Raw genomic sequence first — 19095 nt, 5'->3', positions numbered from 1 at the left:
AACTAGTTCAACACTCTTGGTTGATTGTATCTTCAGTGTAATTTTACACTATCCAAGTTCATCCCATGGGCCAGATTGGACCCACGGCCACATGTTTGACACCCCTGGTCTAGCTCATGCCTGTGTGATTACATCACATGATATTTTCAATAATATAAAAATAAGGTCATCTAGAGCGCTTCAACTGTTCGACTTCAAGTGCAGACTTAAAACTCCCTCCCAGGTTTTGCTTGACGTTGACAGACCGTGTAAAAGCCAAGATTTGATCTGAGGTTTTTCACCATGGTTTCCCTGTTTTATTTGTATTTTTGTCATTTTACACCCGTAGAAAAAGTGAACAAAGAATCTGAGTTTCTGTTACAACACGCCATTGATGTCCATGTGATTGACAGCAGGAGTTAAAGCCAATCACAGATCAATACACACATATCTTCACCTCTTACTGTACGGAATGGATCAGTCCTTTGTCCATAAACTAAACCTAATCAACATAATGGGTTGAATCCCTCATCTGTCTACTTTTACCAACCAATAGGCACTCTGAATCACTAAGGCCCGCCCTATTCCAGTTTAATGTATAGAGGAATGAGGAGAGACAGGACAGAAATAGACCATATAGACCTGTTCAACATGAGACGCCCCCTCTGTGGGATGGACACGAGTTTTACTGCACGGCATCAAGAAAAAAAAAAAAATCAATATTCAAGATGAAAATATTGGAAATATTATGTGATTAGTATTAGTGTTGTCATTTACACACATCTAATGAATGTTTATCTGTTATTCAGTCTCATTTATTTTACATTTGATGAAAATGGACATGTTATGCTCAAAAGACGGTATTACAATATTAATTTCAGACATGTTTTCTACACTTACCTATTATTTTATTCATATAGTCCACGAACTTTGTGAAGCTCAGACTTCGTTAAACATATTTCACCCACAAACACTTCATGCACAAGAGTGAAGTTGTGTTTACACAAGAGATTTGAACAGACTCACAAATCTGTCTTCAGATTTTCAGGGTTTTGGCTGAATTATCCTTTTCTACAGTGAACTAGGACAAAATTAGGAAAGTATCTTCAAAAGGTAAATTTAAAGAAGTGTGTAGATATCAAGAAAATCCCATTAGAGCCCTGAGGGTTACATAAAAAAGCACTAAATCGGAGGCTGTAGTGTGGTTTGTCTTGTTGCACAAGCATTTTTTTTTACCTCCGCCAGGAGGTTCTGTTTTTGCCAGCGTTGGTCTGTCTGCCTGTCTGTCCATGTGCAAGATAACTCTAAAAGTATGGACGGATTTGGATGAAAATTTCAGGAATGTTGATACTGGCACAAGGAAGAATGGTTTAAATTTTGGTGGCGACTGATCTGCCTTGGCGGTAGTCTGCGCTCTCCAAACGCTTTTCTAGTTATGCTTTTTTTTGTCATTTTCACTGGTTTTATTACTAGTTTTTACTGCTTTTGTTATTTATGCTGTGTTGATTCTTGGGTTGTTTTTGCATCTCGTTTCTTTTTAGGTCACTTTCATCTCATTTCAACTTTTCTGTCATTATTCTTTACATGATTTCTCACTTATTTAGTTTTTTTTACAAATAATTTCACAAGAGAAAAGCCATCTGATTCTTCAATTTTAAAAATAAGAAAGAATTTGACATTTATCATCAAACTTACTGGATATCAAGTTACATATCACATGAGCTCTGATTTAAATGAGACACAATCTACTACGTGAGTATAATTGTACATTACCTTGTACATTTGCCAGATTCTGAACTCTGACTTTACTCAGGCCTTCCTTCGAAAGCGCTGCTCTGATTTGTCGAACCTGTAAGTGAAAAAAAACAACACCAAACAAAAAAAAACAAGAAAATATCAACATCTCTGACATCTTTGACATTCTCACACTTCCTTAACCATTTAAACTCCAAATAATATGAATTGTTTATCTATATGTTCCTGGATTATTGCATTTAACCCACAAAGACCAGCGACAAAAAAAACATCTACTGATCTAAACTGTTTAATAGCTGTTGAGCCACTTATCCTAGCAATACATGTCAATTATTGGTGTAAAATACAGTTCTTCATCTTTCATGGTCATCAGATATGACCATATTTGGACGTTCAGAAGCTCCAGAGTGAATGTGGAAACACCGCCATCTTCTACAACACTGAGCCTGTTTACATGACTATAAAAATCCAAAACCTGTTATTAATCAGATACTTATAATAATCAGATCTGAAGCATTTATATTCACTTCAGAAATGTGATCATTGAAAACCCTCGTTTAGATGCTCCGGTCCATTATCAGATTTCTTTCGGCGTACGTATGTAAAGTAATGACAGTAGACTCAAACTTCCTGTTATTGTCTGCTGCTCTCCTTAGACAACATAACTTCCATTTCTACAATTTTAATTGTGTTTACACATGCACAGACATAAAAGAATCAAATAACTCAGATTAACCTGTATAGATGCAGGATGATATCGGGAGTATTGAGGAGAATCCAAGTGTATTAATCAGATTCTCATAATCAGATTATCCTGTTTACATGATCACCTGTGTTACAACCCGAAGGTGAAACATATTTACAAAGGACAACCGGAGTCAAAAGTGTAATTCAAAAGAACATATTTTATTCTGTTTGATTATTTTTGTTTCGTTATTCGTTGATTCACTTCTTTTGTTGAAAACAAGCTGCTTTTAACTGCAGAATCCAACCCCTTTTAGACCCTGTGCCCAAAGTAACAAAAGAAAGACCAGAGTGGACCAGCAAAACAAACATAAGGACGGTGCGCTGGAAGGCCAACCCCATACAGGGCCGTAGGAGCTGCCAGCGCACTGCTACCATATCAAAAACAAACCACAAAATAAGTCCTAATGAAAGAAAAGCGAAAACAGGACGTCCAGACCACCTGGCCAAACAAAGAGCAAAAGCAAACAAAGGCTGACAAAAGCCACGCTGGCATGCAGCAACTTGCATGGAGTGGAGTGGATTGGAGTGGAGCATAGTGGAGTGGAGTGGAGCATAGTGGAAGCAGAGTGGAGTGGAGTGGAGCATAGTGGAGTGGAGCAGAGTGGAGTGGAGCAGAGTGGAGTGGAGCAGAGGGGAGTGGAGTGGAGTGGAGTGGAGCGGAGTGGAGTGGAGTGGAGCAGAGTGGAGTGGAGTGGAGTGAGCAGAGTGGAGTGGAGCAGAGTGGAGTGGAGCAGAGTGGAGTGGAGTGGAGCATAGTGGAGCAGAGTGGAGTGGAGCGGAGTGGAGTGGAGCGGAGTGGAGTGAGCAGAGGTGGAGTGGAGCGGATGAACACCTCGACATGCACGCTCTGGACGCTGGCACCGCTGGAGGAGGGGGAGAGAGAGAGAGCGAGCTGCCCCACGGGCTCGACTATATAGCGCCACTGGCACCAAAACCAATTAAGTTTCAACATAAAAATGAGAAAAATACGACTAAGGACAAAAAAATAGTTAACCTAGAGAAATGTAATCGACTAGGTCAAATTTCTCCATAATTATCGCTAAAAATAGACCAAAGTCGAAAGAAGAAAAAGGCCGGAAAAAATAATGCACAGCACCAAACACCTGAATAATCTGACTACTCCAGAAATCGGATAATGATCGGAGTCCTAGTGTGTATGTGAACAGGCACTGATTCACCAGTAAGAGTGTTTTCTATATTTTGTGTTAATGTAAGTCGATTGTGTTTGAGTCTTGTGATAATTGTGGACAGATGAGCGTGGGGGTGGCCTCACCTGACATCCCTCTGACAGAACACAGATGGATCCTTGGTCCTGAACCCCCCGTCGACGGCCATGTCTGGAGGATGTCTTTCACTGCTTCGACCACGCTGACCACCTCCTGTTTGTTGTACCCACATAGACCACTTGTCCAGGATGCACCCCCCCTCACGTGGAAGAACTTGAGGGCGTGGCCGTCGGGAGGAGGCGGACAGCTGCGCTCGCTTGATGACATCGCCGCTGACATAGAAATGATCGAGACGAATTCCACGATCTCTTGAGTCGAGCGATAGTTTTCGCTGAAGATGATTCTGCTGTTCTGCTCCGTTTCACAGGTTTGGCCTTGATAGAAGTGGAACAAACGAGTAAGAAGCGTGTGATTGGATCGGTCGTGGTCGTCCACTGAGAAAAAGCTTAGGGCCCATTTGCATGTGGTCTCCGGCCAAACCACCCTGGTGTCGGGTCCGGCCAGACCGAGCGGCTCAGGGCTTCGCACTCCAGCATCTGAGACGCTTCGTCGATCAGATGTGGCTGAAATATCCGTCTGGAAGCTTCAACTCGTGGAAGCGTCGTGCCATCAATGTGGTGGTTATGACAATGTTGTGTTGATCCAGGACGGCCTTCGGTGGAAGTAGAAAATCCTTCTTTTCGTTGAGGAAACAGTATTTTAAAGTGTCTCATCTGTGGCGAACAGCGTGTTCCCCTGTCTGTTTGCTTTTATTCGAATCGGTTTTATTCGATATGTTTGTCGTCAATAAATGGATGGTAGTGCTCACGGACGTACAGGTCTGCAGAACTGACAGGAAATAAAAAAAAAACCCTCATGGTTAATTGGTCTAAAGCAGAGGCAGAAGTTTAACGACACTAGTGAAAGAGCAATGGTAACCATGGTAACCATTCCTTTACTGATCCACTAATTATCAAGGCTTGATCACTCAGCCTGACTTTACTGGACTGGATTTATGGCTCAGAGTAACTGGTTGTCATAGCAACACAACGTAAACACTGTGAGGATGTTGTCGTTAGTGCGACTGCGATATGTTATGAAGAACATGTTCCTATTAGTAGATATCTTTAATTATTCCCATAAAAGTCAAATCAGTATTATTTACAGTTTAATCTGTTCCTTCCATCTAATTTTAAATTTTTTCCTATTTACCAAATTTCAAAGCTTACAACTGAAGAACCACAGGGACTAATTAAACCCAGTTAAAGGTGAAAACCTCTAGTTTCACAACATTTAGTTTTTTATTATGTGGACAAAACACACCTGAACTACAAAGACTAGTCCCAATAACTTCCCTCACTATCCAGGTGATTCTGTCACTATTAGGCTTTGTAGTTCAGGAACACCGTAAAAAAACTTATCAACTTTGCAAAGAATCTAACCTTTATAACAAGGTATAACATGTCTATATTAACAAATGTTTAATTATAGAAACTTTAATGCATTTAACACAAAATGGTGACTGGATCCAGTGGGAATGAAAGGGTTAAAGGCTGAGTTTTAGTTCTGATCCAAAACTGAAGAACCCACTTGGTTATTTTTGGCTATAAAGTAGTTGTAAAAAATGTAACAGGACAAAAACACGTGTAGTCTCTGATTTTACGCTGTTCAATGGCTTTATAAATTCACCAGGGGTAATTAACCGACAGTTTACTGTGACTTATCATAGATTTAGGGGTAAATATTTAACCGCTGCTAAAAGCCAGGTTTGACATTCACCTTCACTGAAGATCCATGTGAGTAAAACAATACAAAACATGACATAAAATTCTTCAGATCAGGGACAGACTGATCCAGAATACACCGATCATCATTTTTTTTAAAGCGCCAACACAAACTAGCAGTTACATATAAATAAATGTGGATCTGTTGAAGGAAGTGTTACCATGGTAACCTCTCCATTGGTGGGCGTTACCTGTTAGTGTACGTGCATATCAGTATTTTGTTGTCGGGCTTCCTGCAGAGCTCTCTGGCTGCTGTAGCGAGTGTGAAGGTTTTTCCGGTTCCGAAGGGTCCGTAGATGAGCAGCGGTGCCCAGTGCCTGTTTTATCGGATCTCCTGTGATGAAGTCAACGGCCGACTGCTGCTTGGCGTTGAGCCCGTCGCAGCGGACGCCGTTGACAGGGACGCTGCAGCTCTGGAGGTCCGGCATCACACGCCTGGTGTCTGGAAGCAGGTCCACAGCCTTGTGCATGGTGCAGAAGCTTTGGCGGTTCATCTGAAACTGGACCTCCATCTCGTAGGTTCTGTCGGCCCGGATGTCCAGGTCGGAGCAGCACCTTCTGCTCAGCTGCAGGTACATTTGGTTCTCCATGGTCTGCTCATGCAGGATGCTGGCTTCGTAGACTTTACTGCCGTGGCCGGTCGAAGGCCGCAGGGCGACCAGGCTGACTGGACGCTCCGGCGTAGAGCCAGGCCTTCTGGGGTGTCGGGTGTGAGGTTACATGGAACCGGCACGGCGCAGACCACCTCCCTTCCAGGACCCGTTTTATTCGACACATTCATGCCCATCGTCGTGATCTCTCCACAAACATTAAGTCTGAAGAAAATAAGAACAAAATGGTTAAATGGTGAGCCGTCTGCTTGGTGAGTCACAGCCGAGTCCAGAACCCCTGAAGGTAGAGGCTGGGATGGGAATCGAGAACAGGTTCTGGTAGAGAATGAATTCCCAGCAGCTCAGTTCCTTGGAATCATTAATGTGTTTGCTTAAAGGTGTGGGAGACTTTCGTGACCAGTGTTTCCTCAGATCTGTCCGTCCTCAGTCCTATCCTCAGTTTCATTCGTCTGTTCGTCTGTCTGTCGTTCCTCAGCTGCATCTCTTCCATTACAGTGAACAGTCTCTTAGTTCCATCCACCACAAACAGACCATGTGTTTACATTCAGAGCCGGAGGGAACTCGGGCATCTTCGGAATTTTGTCTCGACGTGCATTGTGGGAAATGCCCACTCCGCTGTCTGACAGCAGCAGCTGGAACAGACACGAGGCGAAACGGCAGGAGCTCCCTTCCCTCTGTGCGTACTCCTCCAGCCGTTTCCGTGCATGTTTTTTTTATCCATATAATATCATATGGTCACGCTGCTGCAAAATTCCTCAGATGTCCCAGTTCCCTCCCGGCTCTGCTTGTAAACATATGGACTGTTTCTGGTGGATGGAACTAAGAAACTGTTCACCGTAATGGAAGACATTCATCTGAGGAATGACAGACAGACGACAGACGAATGAAACTGAGGACAGGACTGAGGATGGACAGATCTGAGGAACATTGCTCACGAAAGTCTCCCGCACCTTTAACAGTTCCGGTTCTGCGACATCACCACATCAAATACATCACACGTCATTTCCATATTTTGTTTGAGAAGACTCTGAAGTCTGGTTGGGTTTCACCGGTGAAGACTATTTACAACAGTTGCAGAGCTTCCATTACGACAGGATTAAATACCTGCACAAACATTTAACCACAGCATCCAATTAAATGGCACTAGTTGGAACGTCTCTGATTGGCTGCTTAGTGAAGGGGGTGGTGCCTCTGGAGTCTACAGCAAGGCGTCCTCTGTCACAGCCGTTAATGTTAAACTCCTCAGGGTTCTATCGATACTGTTCATGTTAGCGTCATTTCACCGTCAACCTGCTTTCCTATTGTTTATGAATAATCTTCATGTCCTAGAACTACATTCAGATGATGACCATGGTCCTTTTACTACCCCTTTAGAACCCTTTGGCAGGTTTGTTCCAATCCAATGCCAAAATGTTTGTGCATATTTGACGTGAAAAGTTAATGCAAACAAAGCCGTTTACACCACAGTTTATTCCATAATCCAATGATAGAGAATTGCATCAATATGTGATTTTGATGATGGAACTGGAATCGCTAAATTCTTATCGGTTCCAATCCTTACATTAAAGTAAACTGCCTGAACAACCGTGTTCTTCCACTGGCGTTCCCCAAGGCTGTGTGTTGTCACCACTACTCTTCATCCTTTACACAAACGTGTCAGAGCAGACTACACGAAGTGACTTTAAGTACAGCTGATACAGTCGTAACTGAGGCATCCTACCTGCAACTGAATATGACAAACTACAACTATGTTCATCCATTTCAGGAGGAAAACTCACCGGCACAAACACGCTTTAATTAAAGGTCAGACCACTGATTATGTGCAACAGGTTATATATTTTTGTGAGTTGTTTATGTTGTGTGCATTAATCCCCTCTTTTTATTGTTGTATTTTGATAAAGTGACTGAGAAACAGATGTTAACACTCATTATAACTAAGGCTGTGTATCAGCAAGAATCTGGTGATATGCAAATCACAATACTAGGATCACAAAACGATATATCATGATACTGTTAAAAGGCAATTTTTTTGGGGGGGTTTTTTTTTAAAGATTAATTCTGGAAGAATTGAATTACAGCAGAAATCTGCACAAATACTAAACACATTTATCTTAATCACAAAGGATCTAATGTTATATCACAAAATGTTTCTAATTCTAGTTTCCAACGGAACTGCCTCTCCGACAGTAAAAAGTTTTAGGAGGATTCAAAGAACCATTATTTAATAAAACACTGTTAAAAAATAATAAATAAATATAAACAAAAAAAAAACAAAAAACTCAAATGAACCTCCACAATATCTGCATTTGAATAAATACCTAAAAATATCGATACAGTACTTTTTAATATCGATGTAGTATTGGGAACTGAAATATCACCACACATTGCAGAGCTGATCTTTTCTAACAGCCCTAGTTCTAACTGTGAAACACAACTTGTGTAAAAGTCAGTACAGCTGGTGACTTGTACCTTGATACGACCTGGTCTTCTGCTCGCTCCTCGCCGTACAGGAACTGATGCATTCTGTCCTTGTAGTTTCTGGTTCAGAGGCGTTTGGCTGTAGGAGGATGTGAACTGGAAGCTGACGAGCGGAGGTTTGTACTCCTTCAGCAGCTCCTCCTGTTCTTCGGTCCGGGACGAACAGGGGACGACGGCCCTGTTCCCTCGGTGCCAGCGCTCGGTGTTTTTGGAAGCGGCTCCGCGGGTCACGGCGGGTTCTTCTGCGTCGTCCGGCGTCGGCTGCCCGGCTCTGACCCGGAGCTTCGTCAGCAGCACCGGCCTCACGTCGAAGTCCAGCACCAGCCACTGCTCATACAGGCCCGGGACGGAGGGCGTGAAGGTCACGCTGAGGTCATAGGTCGCGTCCGGGCGGAGGAAAGCCTGGCCTGACGAGTAGATGCAGCAGGATTTGAACGGACACCCAGCGAGAAGGACGCTCCAGGTTCCTGCTTCAGCAACGCCACATGCACAAGCTGCCTCTGAAGATGAGCAACGTGTGGTTTAAGGTTCGAAACACGACTGTCTGGTCATCAGCATAGTTTATTTGATACATACTCTAATACTTTATTCATCCCAGGGGAAATTATTGTACAGCTGCTCCATATGTGTGTGTGTGTACATTTATAACCACCTAATAACCACATAATTATAATTACAACAATATTTTTTACACTTATTTACCTACATTTGTTTTCTTTTACTTATATTGATAAGTCTTGAACATACTGTCCAAATTTCTGTTGTAACTGTGTTCGATAGTGTTTTACTAGGTATATTTAGTGTGTTTTACTAGGTATATTAGTGTGTTTTAGTAGGTATATTTAGTGTGTTTTAGTAGGTATATTTAGTGTGTTTTACTAGGTATATTTAGTGTGTTTTACTAGGTATATTTAGTGTGTTTTACTAGGTATTTAGTGTGTTTTACTAGGTATATTGTGTGTTTAGTAGGTATATTGTGTGTTTTACTAGGTATATGTGTTTCTAGGTATATTTAGTGTGTTAGTTGGTATATTTAGTGTGTTTTACAGGTATATTTAGTGTGTTTTAGTAGGTATATTTAGTGTGTTTTAGTAGGTATATTTAGTGTTTTTAGTAGGTATATTTAGTGTGTTTTAGTAGGTATATTAGTGTGTTTTAGTAGGTATATTTAGTGTGTTTTAGTAGGTATATTTAGTGTTAGTTGGTATATTTAGTGTGTTTTACTAGGTATATTAGTGTGTTTTAGTAGGTATATTTAGTGTGTTTTACTAGGTATATTTAGTGTGTTTTACTAGGTATATTAGTGTGTTTTACTAGGTATATTTAGTGTGTTTTAGTAGGTATATTTAGTGTGTTTTAGTAGGTATATTTAGTGTGTTTTAGTAGGTATATTTAGTGTTTTTAGTAGGTATATTTAGTGTGTTTTAGTAGGTATATTTAGTGTGTTTGTTAGGATTATAGGATGTTTTCTGATTCTTCCGTAGTCTTCTCTGGTGTGTGAATAACAGTTTGACCTTTGACTTAGTTGCTCTGCTCTATCTCCTGTCTAACTTGCTAGACTAAATCATGTACATTCCTGTTTGTAACTGTCAGTTTCATGGCCCTCCGTGCGTCCTTGGAGCTCACAGAAGTGAAAACACTAGTACCATGTTAAATGCCAGGCACTCATTCCTCTGCTGAACAGAACGGACAGTATTATCTGTTCCTATGCAGATTACTGTAAGTATACCTGACACCAGTCACTGATCACACTACCCATGTTTAACCACAACATGTGTGTGTGAGGGTGTATGTGTGTGTGTATGTGTATATATATATATACTTTAAAAACCATTAATAAAAATAGGACCAATGTCCCCCACATGTTCTATCAAGAATCAGTAAGTTGAATTTGCGGGGTTGTCAGGTTTTGTCAGTTTATCAGGTAGAAGTGGATGTTATTTTCAATAAATTAGATGAAAGTCCATATATGACTTCCTATCAGTGATCAATAGTAACTATACTGATAGATGTAATCATTTCCATGTTATAACCCATCACAATGAGGTCCACTATAAGTAAAAGCCTGTTTTTAATGTTTCAAAAATTCATCAAAATTTCCAAAATCTAAATTTCTCCAAACTGTGAACAAACTCTTTAGACATTGTCCCAAGGAAACTACATAAAAAATGTAAATGAATCTGACCAGTAGTTTCTTGGCAGATGTTAACCACACAGACAGAGCATACAGTGGTTTTTACTGACATGGGTGGAAATCGTACCTCTGTTTCAACGTGGAAATTCCACTTCTGCGTCACATCCATCTGGTCACAGCTCACAGTTAAATCTTCATCACAGGAGACGCTGACATCATCCACATGTTCTGACATCTGTTCAAAATGAAATAAATGAATGCAATGAAAGCAATGGTAGCCGACTCATTTACACCCATTTCAACCCAACAATTTATATAAAAATTAATTAATTAATTAATTAATTAGTTAATTAAAATAAGGAGTCTGGCTCTGCTCCCGGTTTCTGCTGTTAAAGGTAGTTTTTCCTTCCACTGTCTCCACTCACTAGTGTTTACTCCTGGAGGATTCTGTTGGGTTTCTGTAAAGTGGCTTCAGTCTGGTTTTATTACTCTTTATAGAAAGTGTCATGAGAGAACTTTTGTAGTGATCTGGGGCTATATAAATAAAATTTGATTGATTGATTTGATTGGTTTTCTCCTGTAGGTCGCTTTGGAAAACAGCATCTGCCAAATGCATAAATGTAAATGTACATGGAAATTAGGAACCAATCATTGCTAACTTTGCAGCCCCCAGTGAGAAATGACCCAGAATGATGGGAATCAAGGTGTTGGAGGTAATAAATACATTTTCCTAAATTCAAGGACTCACAAATTTTCGCCAGTATGGCCATGAAATAGGCATTAAATTCTGTTCAAAGAAATTTTACAAAGTTCTTAAAAAGACTTTAATTTGTAGAAACCTGTAGGAACCCTGACTCTATCTACTGTCATTACTTGTATATTTCCATATTTAACCCATTCATGGTTCTATTTGAGCTCCATTCTATCCAGAAACATCAAACTAAACGTCTTATTGGTCTTAATGGACTGTGTAAATACCCCCATCCTCCCAACCCACCAAATCTTTTCATATTTTTAGTATTTTTTTTCACATGTTCAAGCATCATTTAATGGACTCAAAGAAAATAATATAGTGTAATCGATTACAAATGAGTCGATAGCTGCAGCTGTAGTTTGGATATCCAACCGTCTGGATACTCACGATGTAGACTTCGTTGCTGCTGTTTCTGTATTCCCCCAGCAGCTTTTCATTGTAACACATCAGACCCTGGGATTCGATGTTCTGTCGGATCTGCTTCACCTCCGCCACGCGCATCATCCACTCCTGAAGCTCCTCAGTGAATGAGCCTTAGGACACTGGGTCCCGTATTCACAGGTCTTAGGTCTACAACAAAACAAAACCAGACCAGACAGATGAAGGACGTGTCTAATACATGGACAGGAAGACGAGAACGTCCACTTAAATGTTAGGATGTCTCAGACACGGCGGCTGCTCAAAGGTCAAGGTCAAACAGGTAAAAGTGAGTGGAATCTGAGATAAAACACACACCCTTTTTGACTTGATTTGTGTTTGATCATCATTTACATACATGAGTGTTTCTCGAACATTTGACATTTTTGTGTTAAAGATGCTGTGATTCATAGTTTGGACTAGAGCCTGAACGATATGGGATTTTTGGGGCCGATACCGATACTGGGGGCTAAAAAAAGCCAATATCCAATATATCAGCCGATATCCGATATTAGCCGATATATGAAATAAACACTGATCTACACAGGTATAATAATCTGATATTTGATCATTGTGGACAGGTGGATAAACAGTTGCATAAATGTGTTTATCACAAATATAATTGACACAACTTTCAAACACAAACTATGCAATCACAAAAATAATTAGAGTAAAATCTGACTGAGCACAAAATTCTGTTTTCACTCAAATGTGGACGTGTCTGCCTCACAGCACTACAACTGCCCATGTGGACTAAGGACTAAACTGAGCATGTGCAGAGTGAATTAGGTCAGTCCTAAGTTGTTCCTGATTGGAGCAACTGCAAGAGTTACAACTGACCTGTGTTACAACTGTCCCCGTCTCCCCTACACTATTAACCCCAGGCCTGTCTGCAGAATGAAACTGTAAGGGAGACAGGAAGTGCATGGACATGGGGGTGTGGGGGGGTGAATACTTCATAAGGCGGGGGGGGGGGGGGGGGGATTATGATTATGTGATTGTTTGTGTGTGGGGGTGAAAGTGTCATTGTCTGAGCAGGAGTGAAAGTGAAACTAACACACTTTACTGTTCCTCTTATTCTCTGGGCAGCACACACACACACACACCACACACACAATCAGTGAGTGACAGAATCTCCGTGCAGCAAAAAAACTTCATATATCGGCTACATATTGGCCGATGTTTATTAATTGGTGATACGCTATAATCGGCCTGATTAATCGGCCGGCTGATTAATCGGTCGGGCTCTAGTTTGGACTCAGTGAACTGCATCTCAAGAAGCACGTCAACTTAACGTCATCTCATTCTTCAAAACAAAAGGTATTAACCTCCTGAGACCCAGGAAAGTACAAGTTTTGGCTTTGTTTAAATGAAATAATTGCCTATATTAGAAACATTGTGATGCAACAGTTTTTGTTTTGTTTTTTGCATTTCTTTAATATTCTTATGGACTGTCCTCTGCACTGGACAGTTTTACCCTTGGTCACACTGGCTGAAGGGTACTGTCATCAGTCGGTCGTCCGTTCGTCCGTCTGTCCGTGCAAAATCTTTGGCGTGCACTAAGTCAGGCCGAGGGTTTTCAACTACGCACACATGATGTTTTTTTTGTATAAAGCTGTGAAACTGTTGTCAGAAAACCCATAGCTGGGTCTGAGGAGGTTAAAGAGGTTTAAATGTGTTATCATGTCTATTCTGTTGTTTTTACTTGGTATTTTTACTTCACTGTTTTTAAGTGTGCAGCTGCTTTTCTGTCTTTTTAATCTGTTCTTGTATTTTAGTCTTTTATTTTGCTGTTTATTCTTCTGTACGACACTGTTTTAAGTGGACAGCTGTTTTGTGTTTTTTAATCGATTCTTGTATTTTTCTTTTTTTTGTTGTTTCCCTGTAATTCACTTTAGAAAAAGCATCTGCCAAATGCATAAATGTAAATGTAAATGTAAAAAGGTGAAAATTCCTCAACTCTGCTCATATTAAAGCTGCAGAAACATCTTCAACAGACCGTGATGGGAGGAAAGTTCTAATAACGACACTTCTGACCTTCTGAGTCTGAACAGTTTTCCCACAACACTGTTCAGTTACTGACAGAACTGGAACTGATGTTGGACTCAGTCCTCCATGTTCTTGTCAGCCTGAGTGTTTCGTACCTGTCACACATCCAGAACTCGGCGCGGCGGTCGTGGCGGCGGCCGGCGGCCTCTCCAGCGGACACTCGTGTCCTCAGACAGTAACTGGGCATGCTCCAAAGACGAGCAGTGTTTGTAGAAGCTCTCTGGAGACGACAGGACGAGGAGACACACTTTGCAATACATGGTGACCGCTTGGACTCCGCCCGCCCAGCTCCGCCCATCTGAAGGAGACAGCGAACGGGAAGCCCCGCCTGCTCCGCCAGCCACACCTCCATCTCCACCTGGCTCTGGGCGGAGCCGCAGTGGCTGGCGCCGTGCCAACAGGGCTTCCCCTCCCGGACGTGGCTGCAGTATTTGGGCGGGCCGTTGGCGGCGGCGGCCTCACCTGGTTGTAGACTGTTTCCTGTTGTCTGATTGGTGGTGGACCAACACCGGCTCCCACAGGTGGGCGGCGTCTGCTGAGCAGGTGTCGTTCCACTTTTTCACCGCCAGCTTTGGAGGCCGACCCTGGAAGCAGACTTTACACAGCTCCATGAACTCACCGGGGAAGTGTTGGAGGATGCGTTTGGCTTCGTCTTCTGGAGTTTTCTGTGTCGCTTCGGACTCGCCGATGAGTCGGAGGAGTTCCACGATGTTCAGGTTTCTGTCTCTGATGTAGTTCCAAACCGTGGCCTCCTCCTGGCTTCGGGCAACGTACAGTTGTCTCCATGTTGCCTGCATCCTAAATCCTCTATGAAGTATCGACAACTTCGTAGAGGACGTTTGGACCCATCCGGACACATGTGGGTCGGTCGGACACAGGCCTCCACTGGTTCGACGCTTTGTCTTTAGCGAGAAGGAGATTTCTGTTGCATTTGTGACTGACGGACCGAACGGCGTAGGTTACTTCTTTCTGCTTAACAGAGCAAACATCACATACAGCTTTCAGATCTAGAGTCGGTAGGAGGTCCGACGGTTCGGCCTCGGTGCTTTGAGCAGAAGCAGATCCTCCTCCGTCCAACCTGGCGACTAGTCGACACAGTTCCTCGTGGTCCAAGCCCTGACGCTTCTGAAACGTCCACACCGACGCCTCCTCCTCGCTCCGGGCGTAAAAGCAGCGATTCTTATGCTGGGTGCAGCCCTGGTCCTCCACAAAATGCCAACAAACCAGGTACTGGCTCGGGTTCGGGAAGGGGGGTCGACGTTTGATGGGCCTCCAGACGTCCGACCTCGGCCTCGACAGAGCAGGACGCTGCGTCCACACTGGTGTTGAACCGCCTTCAGTCTGTACGTGATCTCCTTGTCTTTGACGGAACATTTATCACAAACAAGTTTGAAGTCAAACGACTCTAAAAGTGGATCCAGTCTGGATGGAGGCGACATCTTGACAAATGTGTAACCATCAAGTCCAGTTTGGAAAAAATAATAGATAAACTAAATGAAGGGTTTTATCGACAGTAAACTGACAGCAGAAGCACCTCAGGTTTTAGATGAAACTCTGAAAAGAAAAGAAAAGACTGCGTTCAGAATAATGTGACATTTACAGCATCTGGATTTTACAAAACAGAAAGTTCAGTTCATGAGGAATGAACAGAATCACTCATATTTTTCATTCAAAGTGCGACTATACATTTAATCAGAATCACAAAATCAGCCTGAGTCCTTAACATTTTTGTTTTTATGCTAATTTTGTTGAATATTTGTTGTGACATTTGTGAATGATTCATCTGTGCATTTTCCAAGTAAAGTCGAGTCAAAATAGGTATAAATATTTATATAAATCATATTCTGACTTTTCTGACTCATCAGGGAAAATATTTCAAACTCGGAGCGATTTTGTCTCATTCTGTCAAAGTCTTAACGCAAATGAAATTATATTTTCACAATAAAACCTGCAGCAAAAACATTCAATGGCTGATGTACTTAATAAAAACTACTTTTCTTACATATCATTCTATGACACATTATTCTTTTTACTGTTACAGGTTTTTAAAAAACACAAAGAAAATTAGGTAGAGAGCAGTATAATGGGAAAAAATGTAAAATTAAAGGGTTTACATGTAGTCCTTGTACTGTCAAATATTAAAAATTATCCAAAAGTGCCATCGTAGTGTTTAGGAAAAAGATCTGTGAGGTTGTGCAAAGATAACAATACAGATATGAAGCTAGTGTAGGAAGGTTCGACTGTCTTCCACATATAACTATTAGAGGTAAATCTTCTATCAGACAGGGTGGTTGTTTGTTTGTTAACCTGCTTTACTAGTTTCAGGTACTTCCTGCCTGTGATGCTTCTGATGAAGGCTACAGGAAGTAGCTGAAACTAGTAAAGTAGGTAAACAAACAAATATGAAAGATACGAAGCAAAATTATCAGTTATAGAAACAGATAAATTCAAAAAATGTAAAAGAAGAACCAGACTCATGATGCACCGACTACAAAATTAGATAAATCATCATTATAAATATAAAAATAGTTGACGTTAAGAGTCCAAGTAGATTAACTGTATGAGTCAAGTTAATGTGATGAATAACTGATGAACAGAAGCTGCATCTTAAATCCATTAGATGGCAGAGTTGTGCATTTTTAGACTGAGTAAGGACAGACCGAAAACAGGAAATCACAGGTTCAGTTTCAGCTCGGATTACTGGTAAAGAGGATTCAATTAAAGTTTAACGGTGATAATGATGATTCACTATTAACATCTACAATACCATAGACTATTATGACTGATAATAATAATAATAATAACAATAATAATAATAATGTTTACAGTGGTTAAAATCTACTGTTTTAATGGAAATATATGTATAATTTCACAATAAAAGAATATGAGAAAAACAAGTATTCACCCCTGATAACGAGTTCAACCATTGATAATAATAATAATAATAATAATATAATAATAATAATATGGTTATTTACAGTCAAAATCTGCTTTTTAAAGAAAAATATATTCATAATTTAACAACAGTTAACAAATTGAAAAAAAACACAATTTAGACCACTACTACTACTACTACTACTACTACTACTGATAATACTACTACTACTACTACTACTACTGATACTACTACTACTACTGATACTACTACTACTACTACTACTACTACTACTACTACTACTACTACTACTACTACTACTACTACTACTAATACTACTACTACTACTACTACTGATAATACTACTACTACTGATAATACTACTACTACTACTACTACTACTACACTACTACTGATAATACTACTACTACTGATAATACTACTACTACACTACTACTACTACTACTACTGATAATACTACTACTACTGATACTACTACTACTACTACTACTACTACTGATAATACTACTACTACTACTACTACTACTACTAATAATAATAATATAATGCTAATAATATACTAATAATAATAATTATGACAATAATAATAATAATATAATAATATAATATAATAATAATAATAATAATAATATAATATATATGATAATAAATAATAATAATATAATGCTAATAATAATAATAATAATAAACTAATAATAATAATTATGATAATAATAATAATATGATGATGATGATGATGCTAATATAATAATAATTATGATAATAAATAATAATATAATAATAATATATAATAACACTAATAATATAATTATGATAATAATAATAATATAATAATCTAATAATAATACTATAAAATGCTAATATAATAATAATAATAATAATAATAATAATGCTAATAATAATATAATAGTGCTGGTGATGCTGCTGCTGTTACCGGTGTCCCAGACCTGGACTGGGCTGCTCCCTCTTCCTCCCTCTGAACTTTCCTGCCGGTCCCTGGTGGTCCCTGGTTCCATGTGGACTCCCGGGTCCAGATCCCGCTCCGGCTGTCAGACTGACACTGATCCGACCTCCTGACCCCCTGACCCGGCTCTGTTCACACCCGCTGTCCCCAGGAGGACCTCTTTTATGCGGCTGTCTGCTGAAAGCTGCCGCTCTAACTTTCGTTTCCTATTTTTTGCGTCAGCGTCGTCTTGGATGCTGGGCATGCGCAGTGAGTCGGAGTTGCATCGGATGCTGCTGAGGCTCCAGTTTCACTTCCTCTCACATAACAGTCGGATGATGGTTTGTTTTTATCATCACATTCATCTTAACTAGAGTTTAATAACATTTAACCCTTTACTCACTGTTGATGAGCTCAGATCCCTGAATAACAGTAATTCAGTGTTTTGTTTTGTTTTTGTTTTCTTTTGTAGTTTTTATTCAGAAAACACCATCATCTCCACACACCTTCAATCTCAAAAATAAAAGAAATAAATGTATTTAATAAATAAAATACACAATGTTAAAAAAGAAAATGATTGTCACTGAAACGGCTGATATCACTCATATTCTGGCTGTGTGGTTTTAAATCATCAGTTTCATCATATTCACCTGGGCTGAGGTGAACTGGTAGAGGTCAGAGTTCAACAGGTACATCATCATATCCACTGTGTGACGAACCAGCTGCAGATGACTGACATCAAACAGCTCCTGTTGGTTATTTTTGATGAGTTAGAAAAATTGGACCCTTTGCTGTGTTTAAGGGTAAAAATGACAGAATGAATAAATCTGTAAGTCATTAGAAGAAGTGAATTTGTGCATAAATGATCATTTTTGTAACATCATGACGATATATGTGATGTTGAGCAGGTAAAGGGATGATACGTTTGATTAATCGCAGATAAATATTATATTAAAACCAAACCAAAACATTTATACAGTAATCAGAGGAAAAGAAGAAGAAAAACAGGAGGAGGAGACGAAGAAGAAGAAAAGAAGATGAAGATGATGAAAGAAGAAGATGAAGAAAAAGAAGAAGATGAAGAAAAAGGAGGAGAGTGAGGAGAAGAGGATGAAGAAAAAGAAGAAGGAGGAGGAGAAGATGAAGAAGAAAATGAAGAAACTGAAGAAGGAGGAAGAGAAGGGGAGATGATGAAGAAGATGATGAAGAACGAGGAGGAGAAGATGAAGAAAAGAAATGAAGGAGCAGGATAAGCCGTGGCTTTGGATTCAACACAGACTCAGTGTTTTTGGCTCAGAGTTGTTCTTATTCTGTCTGTTTTTTGCCGAGTGTGTGCGATTGAA

At 40.3% G+C, this 19095-nt stretch overlaps 1 pseudogene; it reads right to left on the bottom strand.

Annotated features, from left to right (window-relative positions):
- LOC115419886 (helicase with zinc finger domain 2-like) overlaps positions 1-17989 on the bottom strand; it is a 39670-nt pseudogene extending 21681 nt beyond the window's left edge.
- Positions 17990-19095: the final 1106 nt, after the last annotated feature.

This window comes from Sphaeramia orbicularis, chromosome 5 (assembly GCF_902148855.1).
Source record: "Sphaeramia orbicularis chromosome 5, fSphaOr1.1, whole genome shotgun sequence".
In the NCBI taxonomy this organism is placed as follows: Eukaryota; Metazoa; Chordata; class Actinopteri; order Kurtiformes; family Apogonidae; genus Sphaeramia; species Sphaeramia orbicularis.
The sequence above is the reverse complement of the archived record's forward strand: the minus strand, read 5'-3'. Positions and strand labels throughout refer to the sequence as shown.